The 11,078-nt window shown below is 39.4% G+C and overlaps 1 pseudogene; it reads right to left on the reverse strand.

The window, feature by feature from the left end:
* Nucleotides 1-6,704: 6,704 nt before the first annotated feature.
* LOC145629785 (small nucleolar RNA R71) lies at nucleotides 6,705-6,803 on the reverse strand (annotated as a pseudogene).
* Between the last annotated feature and the right edge of the window lie 4,275 nt (nucleotides 6,804-11,078).

The raw sequence follows: 11,078 nt of genomic DNA on the forward strand, positions 1-11,078 counted from the left end.
TTCATAGCAAGGACTTCACTTAAGTTAAAGGTACCAACATTATTTGAGTGTGTGGTTTTGGAAGAAGAAGGATTGTCGTTCTTCTTGCGTTTCCAGCCACTGTTGGAATTATTGTCAGCAGCTTTCAACTTAGCCAGGTCGTCTTCAATATTAATTCCAATGTCGCAGACGGCCTTGAAGGTATGGAGATTATTCTGGTATTTGAGATGCTTGGAGTACTTTTCTTGAAGGTTTTTGATGAATAACCTTACGGACTCTTTTTCACTTGGCACCTCAATCATCTTAGGTGAGGTTTCTCTCCATTTGTTAATGAAAGAGGTGAAACCATCATTCTCTTTCTACTTGAAGATTTGAAGTTCCCTATAGTAATTCTCAACATGAATGTTGCGTTTGTATCTATCAATGAAAGCATTTACTATGGACTCTTAAGTAGGGGTTCTTTCTTTCTCAAGAGAAAAGAACCATTGTTGGCAAATGGTTTCGAGAGATAGTGAGAACAAAGAGAGAAATACCTTCTTGTCGATACCCTTAATACTCAATATTGTTTGGAAGGCTCTTAAATGAAAGTAAGGGTCGTCAGTTGCTTAGAATTTCGGGATGTCTTTGGCATTGAACTTCTGCGAATGGAGATCCTTGTCCACCGAGACCCCTTGTGAGCTAATCCCTTGAAACTGGTAGTCACTAGACAGTTTGCTCAGACTCTCTTACATGAGGTCCATCTGTTGTTGTTTCACAAGATTATCAATTTTGAGGGTTAGAACCTTTAACGCCTCAGTCACAGTAATCAGTTTGTTCCTTAGCTCATTGACTTCCTCTTGTGTTGCCATTATTTTCTTAGCTTTCCTCTTATGAGCAATGGGTTTGTCGAAAAGTTGGACTTGGATAAAAAGGTTGTCTTTTATCAAACGCCCTTCCTTTCTTCACCACACGCTGTAAATTAAACCATTTTTGTTTTAATTACTTGACTCCAATTGACCTTGGCTTTACGGTTTGAAAGAGAAAAGGCAAAAATAGGTGCATATTTTTGGCAAAAAAAAAAGGTATATATTTTTGGGAGTTAAGTATAGGGTTTAAACAAGTTGATTTATTTGGAGGATTAATATCCGACTTACCCCCTAAAAAAGTGAAGGAAAATACACGCATACAAGACTCCCTTAGACATGGTCAATGTGTACATTAGTATGTGCTTTATATGGTGAGTGTAAGTGACATGCTTTGACTCTTGTGTAAGACCATGGTACTTAGTGCTTAGACTCGATTAATGACTTGACAAGGTATAATTACCGGTAAAATTTACTGAATCGATTAGAAAACTGCTCAATTAGACATAAGGTGATGACTCGAGCGATAAAACGAACTGTCGCCAAAACGATAAGTCTGGCGCCTCTCTTTGTAGTGTAGCGCCAGATGACAGAGTGGCGCTGCAGTTCAAATCTTGGAGCCATTGCTAGAACATCGATCTGGAACTGCTTTCGGTATTATTACTCTACAGGGTATGCTTAAAGTCGTACTAAGTCAATTCTGATTAAATTATTAAACTTTACTTACTCAAATTAATTAATTAATTAATTAGGCAAAGTTCTTTTAGTCATAAATCAATTTATTTAATCTTAGCACAAGTCAAACAAACGGTTAGGAAAAAACACATACAGTATGCACAACCAATAATGCACAATTAGTCAAGTAGGAACAACATGAAGTAATGAGTTTGCAACCTAACCATGGCTCTAGTTCTCTAAAGTTTGGGATATGGGTTAGTCAATAGAGGGTCCATGGTTAATTGTCTGGATGCACCGCGCGGAAGCCTAACCATGAAGGGTTGGCGCGAGTGGATGGGACACCGCGAGTTTAGAAAAACTCGCTTCCATGGTTTGGTGAATTCAACATTCTCGGATGTACCCTTTGTTGCTCAGAGCGTTCAATCAGGTAGATGGAGCATGAATTCCCATAAGGTTATGTCCATATGTAGAACAAATATGGGTTTCAAAAACGTGAGAAAAACTCAATCAGGAAGTAGGATCCAGCAAAAAGTGCTAAAAACTGGTAAAAATTAGAACGCATATTTCTGGCTCGGTTTTGGAAGAACTTGGCGCCAGCAAACAGAGTCCAGTGCCACCTTTTGGCGTTAGCGCCAGGCGATAGCTTCCTGTCGCCTGGCGCTAACGTCAAAAAGTTGGCGCTAGTCTTTGTTCGCTGACGCTAGTTCCTACATGCCTCAGCAGCTTTCTGTGCTCAATAAAATTTTCCAGTTTCGTGCAGCATTATTTCGATCCTAGTTGTGAAAGATAATCCTCAAATTTCCTACGTGTAAAAATCCTATGTTTTAACTCATTAAGGATGGTCTTTCCAATGAGATCTTTTTTATACATATGACAATAATGTTAATCAAAATTACGCACATGAAATACTTAGAACATTTTTAGTCTCATCCACTCATCCTAAGTCATTGCCAAAATAAATTTTAGGAATTAAAATAGATAACCTCCCTAGTGGAGTCGCCAAAAACTTTAGGGAATATTTCAAGCCTTACTCCTAGCTTGAACCCCACTGTGATCATACACTAAAGTACGGTGGCGTCCAAAGAAAAAGAAGATAGAGCAAAAGAGTCGCCAACAAGTTTTAGGAACTTGTAAACCGTTCACGAGGTGAATGTTACACCCCTTAACGATCCAGAAGATCGTCAACTCCAATAGGTCTTGAACCATGACTGGTAGTTCGGGGATGAAGGTACAAATCCAACCTAAAAGAGATTGAACCTACCCTAATAATAATCCTCTACATTATTCTGATCGTATTCATGTGCGCTTTTTGACTAACATGCAATCAATAGGATTAACCCTAAACCTGTTTATCTATGTTGGTTGAATATTAATGCACAAATAAACTATTATTGGCGATCACTTGAATTATAATCATATTAACCCTAACAAGATTATTAATTATCTTATTAAGCGTGATTACAAGTATCAATTCCCTTTAAACATGTATAAAAGGCGTGATCAAGCAATAACAAAATATATAAGCATCAAGCAACATAATAAATAATCAAAACAATTATTATAACAATTATAATCATAAAAATAATCATGTTAATAATAAAGCATAATAATAATAGCAAGGTCCTAGGCATGATACTAACAAGATTAATAACAAACCCTAGCATGTCACTAAACATTAAAGATCAAATTTATAGCCCTAACATGATACTAACATGAATATTAGGAAAGAACATAAAAGGCATCATACTTTTAATCATACTTGATATTAGCATTTTTAGTTATTACCCTAAACATGATACTAGGAACATCAAAACACCCTAACATGATGCTAGGAATCATAATAACAACCTTAGCATGATTTCTATATCATAATTTCAATTAAACAATTAAAGCACTTACTAGGATGCCTCGTATCTCTTTCTAATAACAAAATACACGTGTTATTAACTTCAAGGAAAATAATATACAACAATTAAATTAAATAATTTAAATAAAGATTTGGGACCAAACCCTCATAAATTAAAACCTTTCACGTCTAGGGCAAAGGCAACTTCAAACAATGTTAAGTGTTTCTAGATCTTGTGAATGCGGAATTTTTTATGCAAAAGGGTTGGTTTAGAAAAGAGAGAAAGAAAGCTTTAGCTTTGAGAGAGAAGAGAATTAGAGAATTCTTGAGAATTGATGACTGTAGATGATAATTGTTGATTATCAAAAACGGAGTTTTTAGGAGGCTATTTATAGAGAAAATCAGCCAAAAAGATAGAAAAACAAACCCGAGTTTTGACGTGAAAAAACGAAGTTAGCGCCAAACGCTGACGCTAGCGCCAGGCGCCAGGCGCTAATGTCTTGTGTTAGGCGCTAATCAATTTTTTTACGCGTTTTCTAAATTCAGATAAAATTTAACTGTACAGGAGGATAAAATCGTATTTTCCTCAAAAACTCTCTTTTATTTAGATTAAAATTCCAAAAAGTAAACAAAAGTCAATTTATCAATGCTAATTGAATTAGGAATGAAAAGAACCTTCTAAAAGAATCTAGAAGACTAAAACCATTCCTAATTGCATTAGGAATGATAAATCCATATTAGGCCCTCCTCTAGATCATTGGGCCGCATATAAGGCTCAAATCGGGCCCAGTTTAGTAATTTGGCCATAACTTCCTCATTATTCATCGGAATTGGGCTTATAATATATCATTGGAAATCTCTTTTCAATCCCCATCCAACTACACCATTATTGGACCCTTTCTATGAACCAACCACACTGTATTGGCTGTTTTCTTAAAATAGGTATTCAAAAACAGAGAGAAAAGAAAAGAAATTAAAGCTATCCGCAACACTAGACTCTCCACACTTTCACTTCATTCGATTATGATTTGACGTGAAAGGTACTCATTACCAGGTTTGGTTTTGGGGAGACACAAATGGGTGTTGATGAGTGTCATTTATGGCACTCATAGGGTAGTCTTTTAGGGTTATTTCTTTTCCTTTTTCATGCTATCTTCTCTTACTTTTGGTCCTTTTTCCTTTAGTTTCTCTTTCTCCTCTTTTCTTTATGGTTCTCGTGTTTTTCTCGTGTTTTCCTTTTATTTGGCTCTTTTTCCCTTTTATTTCCCTTCTTTGTTTGCTTGTGTAGGTATTTGGAGAATCACCTTTGCAAAGGAATCAAGTTGGGACCTTAATGACCAAGTAAGGAAGAAGCATTTGGCTAGAGAGGGCTTAGAGAGGCCTTGGAGAGGCCTCGGAGAGGTCTCCAAGGTATTTCCAGCAGGCCGCGGGCGCGGGTCAGTGGAGCCGCGGGCGCGGGCTCAAGAAGAGCAAATTGCAAGATTTTAGTAGGAGCTTCCAGCGGTTGCCCCGCGGGCTCTCCGCGCGCGCGGGAAATCTGGAGAGGGCGCTCCATCTCAGAGAGACCGCGACCCCCTGATTGAGTTTTGGGAGTAGGGGATTAGCCGCGAGCGCGGCATCTTTGGCCGCGGGCGCAGGTTTATCTTGCCGCGGGCGCGGGTGTTGCCCAGAAAGCCCGCGGAGGGTTCTGTACCCATTTCTCCCCGGCCGCGGATTCATCGAGAGAGACCGCGGGATTTGCCGGTTTCTTCTTTACTTATAAATAGAATTGTAATTCCTTTTTGAAACCAACTTTTTGATAATATTTCATTAGCTTAGTTTTAGAGAGAGAATTTAGAGAGAACTTAGAGAGAAGTTCTTGGTTTTGGATTTGTAACTCAACATTTGATCAAACAAGTTTGGATTTCTTCATTTTCAATCATTAATATTAGTGAGAATCTCTTCCTTCTTTCATCTCTTACTTACTTGCTATTTGATTTATGCTTTTTGCTTGTTTTTCTTTGGATTTGAATTTGATATTGTTGAATATTTTGATTTCTCTTAGATTTTGATATAGAATGAAGATTTATGCAATTTCTAGTTATTTGTTCTTGAATTTTACCATGATTAGTGAGTAGATTAGTTGCTAGGGAAAGTGGGAAGCATGTTTGATAAATGAAATTGCTAGTTGATGCTCTTTGATTGATTGATTTGTTGCAATTAAATTGGTTGACATAGTTTTGCATGTGATTGATTAGACAAGGAGTGATCAACCTATAAGATTAATCTAGATTGCATTGCAACTCTTAATGACATGAACAATTGAATTGAAAGTTGCTCTAATTGATTGGGTTTGCTTGTGATTCTTCTTAATTTTCCTTTCATAGTGATTCCTAGATTGGCCTACAGGAGATAGTATTTGAACTCTCTTGATTGCTACTATTGTTTGTCCATTGCAATACTTTAATTAATTGATTGAGCTCTAAATTAGCATTATCATTGAACTTGCATATGGAACCCATATCCCTAGTGTTTAGACCTTTGATTTACTTGATTAGACTTGTTTTAGTTTACCATCGTGCCAACCATAATCTCAACTCCATCTTCGAGGTAGCTTGACTTAGACTCTAGTTTTCATCATTGCATTCCCTAGGGATCGACCCTTAACTTGCCCTATATTCATATAAGGTTGGTTAGGTGTTTTCAAATTTAGTTTGACTATGGGGAAGGGTAGATAACGACTTACATTTTCCTCTTGTCAAAATGGCGCCGTTGCCGGGGAATGCTATTGGTGCTTAGCTTTTGTTGTTGAGTCTACTTCATTTTAATTGAAAAAAAAATACAAAAAGATTTTGTTTCTTGAGGCTACACTTGTAGCCGTGCTACTAATATTTTCTTTGAAGTTTTGCATGCATAGAGCTCGTGATCGATCCATTGTGCCTTTTGACCCGGAGATCGAAAGGACTCTCTCAAGGAGAAGAATAGTTAATCGATCCTTGGGGTATAGTTCTTCAAGTGAAGAAGAGATTGAAGAAGACCAAGGGATGGGAGAGCGGTATAGCTCCGCCTACAACACCGGCAAATGATTTCGAAATTCGGTCGGCCATGATCACCTTAATTGAGAGGAGGCAATATAGTGGGGCTAAGAATGAGAGCCCGTTGAACCATCTTAAAGAATTTGAAAAATATTGCAACACCATCAAAGTCAACGGAGTTTCTCAAGAGTTCATACGCCTCAAGTTGTTCCCCTTCTCTCTCATAGGAAGATCCTTAGAGTGGCTAGATAAAGAAGTGAAGCCCAACTCCTTGAGAACATGGGATGATGTTACAAAGGCCTTCTTGTCCCGCTTCTATCCTCAAAAGAAGACGGCGGAGGCAAGAGCCTTGATTCAAAGGTTCAAGCAAAGGCCAAATGAAAGCCTTTACGAAGCATGGGAGAGATACAAAGAGTATCAAAGGGAGTGCCCTCACCACGGAATCCCAACATACCAAGTGGTCCAAATCTTCTATGGAGGTTTAAGTCCCCAAGGCAAGTCATGCCTTGATGGGGGGGGCCGGGGGTCCTATCATGAACAAGACCAAAGAAGAAGTGGTGGACATTATTGAGGATGTGGTGACGTACTATAGAGATTGGCAAGATGGGGAGAGGGACTCTTCAAGCAAGCAATCTTCATTGTACTCGGTGGACCATCTAAATGCGATCAACAACCTTTCCTCCCAAATGACAAACTTGGGAAAGGAAATGACCGCATTCAAAGCCAAGTTGGAGAGCGCTTCTTCTTCTTCTCAAGCTTCGAATCTTCCCTCCCAATTTAAGGGGAGATGTACTCTTTCTAACTCTCAACCCCCTCCCTCTTCACATAATATGCCTATGGGTTGTTTGTTTTGTGATGCATGTGGATCGTATGATCATGACTCTAGTAATTGTCCTAATGAATGTGTTGATGAGTTTGATAACAATGAGAGTGAGCATGTGAATTATGTGTCAAATAATAATGCTCAAAGGTTTGATAATCAAAGAGATCAATTAAATAGGAATTACCAAAACCAAGGCAATTTTGACAACTATAATCAAGGTGGTGGTTATAGAAACCAAGGGAACCAAGGTTCTCGTGGTAGCTATAATAACCAAAGCTATAGTGGTCAAAATCAAAGCCAAAATTATGGTAATCAAAACCAAGGTTATGGAAATCACAACCAAGGTAGTGGTAATCATAATCAAGGTGGTGGTAACCATAATCAAGGTTATGGTCAAAATCAAAATAGGGGTACTTGGAACAATCAAGGGAAGGGAAATTTTCAAAATAATGCTCAAAGAGGTCCCCCACCCGGATTTGTTCCAAGGACTCAAGGAGAAAATTCCTATTCACAACCTTCTTCACCGAGGACCAATTTGGAAGAAATAATTGAGAATCAAACCAAGTTGTTGAACACATACATGGCCGTTAGTGATAAGAAGTTCAATGAAATGATGACCCACAATAAAATGCTTGAAAACAAAATTTCTCAACTTGCTAATGCTTTGAAAGATCATGCAAGCCCTTCTTCTTTACCTTCCCAAGGTCTTGATCCTAAGAAACACGTGAATGCTATTGTTACAAGGAGTGGTAAGGTTCTTAATTGAGAATGAGGGGGATAGGGAATCATTGGATGAGGTTGTGGTTGAGACACCTAGAGAGGTGAGAGTAGAGAAAGAAATTGTGAAACCCAAGCTCCCTTACCCACAAAAATTCATGAGACACAAATTGGATGAACAATTTGGGAGATTCATTGATATGCTAAAACAACTTCATCTTTCTTTACCTTTTACCGATGTGATCAACCAAATGCCAAATTATGCCAAATTCCTCAAGGACATTTTGAGTGGGAAAAGAACTTGTGAGGTTGTGGAGACTATCAATTTGACCGAAAATTGTAGTGCCATCATCATGAACAAAATGCCACCCAAATTGAAAGACCCCGCAAACTTCTCCATCCCTTGTGCCATTAACAAGATGCAAATTGATAATGCCTTATGTGACTTGGGAGCTAGTGTGAGCATAATGCCATATTCGGTTTATCAAAGGCTTGAACTAGGGGAACTCTTACCTTCTAACATTACCTTGCAATTAGCCGATAGGTCAATCAAGTTTCCAAAAGGTAAGGTAGAAGATGTTCCATTGAGGGTTGGGAAGTTTGTGTTCCCGGTGGATTTTATTGTGCTTGAAATGGATGAAGATGCTACCATTCCAATCATTTTAGGTAGACCCTTTCTTGCTACCTCGGGTGCTATGATTGATGTGAGGAGTGCAAAGATTTCCCTTAAGGTAGGAGATGAAGTCATTGAATTTGATTTGAATGAAAGCATAAAGTATCCATCTTCTTCTCTAGAAAATTGCATGATGATTGATTCACTTGATCATGTTGTGTCTTCCATGCATGAGCACTTGCTCACCTCTAACGATGCTCTTGAGAATGTTTTGTTGAACAAGGACAAAGTAGGTACACCATGCAAGGAAGTGGCATTCTATGAGGAATTTCTTAATGGAAGTATGGAGGAAATGGATGAGCAAATATGCTTGAAAATCTCAAGCCAAGAAGCTTTGCAAGCGGCCACATCAAAAAAAGGTAACGGTGTGCCTATGGTAGAGCTCAAACCTCTACCATCACACCTTAGGTATGAGTTCTTGGGCCCTCATTCCACTTACCCCGTGATAGTTAGTGCATCCTTTAGTGTGAGCCAAGCTCAAGCGTTATGTGGTGTTTTGAGAAAGCACCAAGGTGCTTTGGGGTACACAATTGATGATCTTAAAAGTATAAGCCCCGCCTTGTGCCAACACCACATAACACTTGAGGAAGGCACCCTTCCTTCTATCAAACGACAAAGAAAACTACATCCCCAAATGGGAGAGGTAGTTAAGAAGGAGATCACCAAGCTATTGGATGCGGGAATCATATTCCCCATCTCTAGCTCAAGGTGGGTCTCCCCCGTGCATGTTGTTCCAAAGAAGGGGGGCATGACCGTGGTTGAGAATGAGAAGGGTGAGCTCATTCCAATTAGGACGGTCACGGGTTGGCGGATGTGTATAGACTATAGACGTCTAAACAAATCCACCAAGAAGGATCACTTCCCTCTTCCATTTATTGATCAAATGCTTGAAAGACTAACAAGGCACAAGTTTTATTGTTTCATCGATGGATATTCGAGATTCTTCCGAATCCCCATCCACCCCGATGATCAAGAGAAAACTACCTTCACATGTCCTTATGGGACCTTTGCCTATCGAAGAATGCCCTTTGGGTTATGCAATGCACCCGCTACATTCCAAAGGTGCATGATGAGTATTTTTGGGGATATGTTGGAGAAGGAAATGGAGGTCTTCATGGATGACTTTTCGGTGGGGGGTGTCTCATTTGAGGAGTGCCTTGTGAACCTTGAGAAGTGTTTGGAAAGATGTGTTAAGGTCAATCTTGTTTTGAATTGGGAGAAATGCCACTTCATGGTGGAGGAAGGTATAGTGCTTGGGCACAAGATTTCAAATAGAGGCATTGAGGTGGATAAGGCAAAAATAGAAGTGATTGAGAAACTTCCACCTCCGGTGAATGTCAAGGGTGTGAGATCGTTCCTTGGTCATGCGGGTTTCTATAGGAGATTCATCAAGGATTTTTAACTTATTGCTAAGCCCCTAAATGACCTTCTTCAAAAGAATGTTGAGTTCATTTTTTATGACAAATGCTTGAAGGCATTTGATAGATTGAAGAAGGCCCTAATCTCCACTCCTATTGTTCAAGCCCCAAGGTGGGATCTTCCTTTTGAATTGATGTGTGATGCAAGTGATTGGGCTATTGGAGGTGTTTTGGGACAACGTGTAGACAAGAAGCTTCATGTGATTTATTATATGTCCAAGACACTCAATGGGGCTCAAAAGAACTACACAACAACGGAAAAGGAATTTTTAGCAATTGTGCACTCTTTTGAGAAATTCCGTTGTTACTTGTTGGGTTCCAAGACTATAGTCTTCACGGATCACGCGGCCCTCAAGTATCTCTTTGCCAAGAAAGAGTCCAAGCCTAGGTTGATTCGATGGGTGCTTGAATTGCAAACTTTTGAGAATTGAGATTAGGGACAAGAAGGGTGCGGAGAATGTTGTGGTGGACCATCTTTCTCGCCTTGAGGGTTATCAAATTCATGATGATGGTTCACCAATTGAGGATAGAAAGCTTGATGACTTCTTATATGCCATAGAGGTGAAGGAACTCCCATGGTATGCCGACTTGGTGAATTTTCTAGCATGTAGGGAGTTTCTACCCTCCTTCTCAAAGAACCAAAGGAAAAAAAATCAAAAGGGAGGCAAGACATTACTTGTGGAATGATCCAATCTTATACAAACGAGGGGTTGATGGCTTACTTAGGCGTTGTGTTCCAAATGAAGAGGTGCCTAGTGTTTTAAGGATGTGCCACTCGGACCCTAGTGGTGGGCATATGGGTGTTTCCAAGACCGCTACCAAGGTTCTTCAATGTGGTTTGTGGTGGTCGCATCTCTTCAAGGACTCATGGGGCTTTGTGAAGTCATGTGACCGATTTCAAAGGGTTGGGAATATCTCCAAGAGGAATGAGATGCCTCAACAGCCCATTCTTAAGTTAGAGGTGTTCGATGTTTGGGGGATTGACTTCATGGGGCCATTCCATCTTCATATGGTAATCAATTCATACTTGTGGCTGTGGACTATGTTTCTAAATGGGTTGAGGCCATTGCCTCCCCTACTAATGACCA

The sequence above is a fragment of the Chenopodium album genome, chromosome 4 (genome assembly GCF_948465745.1).
Source record: "Chenopodium album chromosome 4, dcCheAlbu1.1, whole genome shotgun sequence".
Taxonomy (NCBI): Eukaryota; Viridiplantae; Streptophyta; class Magnoliopsida; order Caryophyllales; family Amaranthaceae; genus Chenopodium; species Chenopodium album.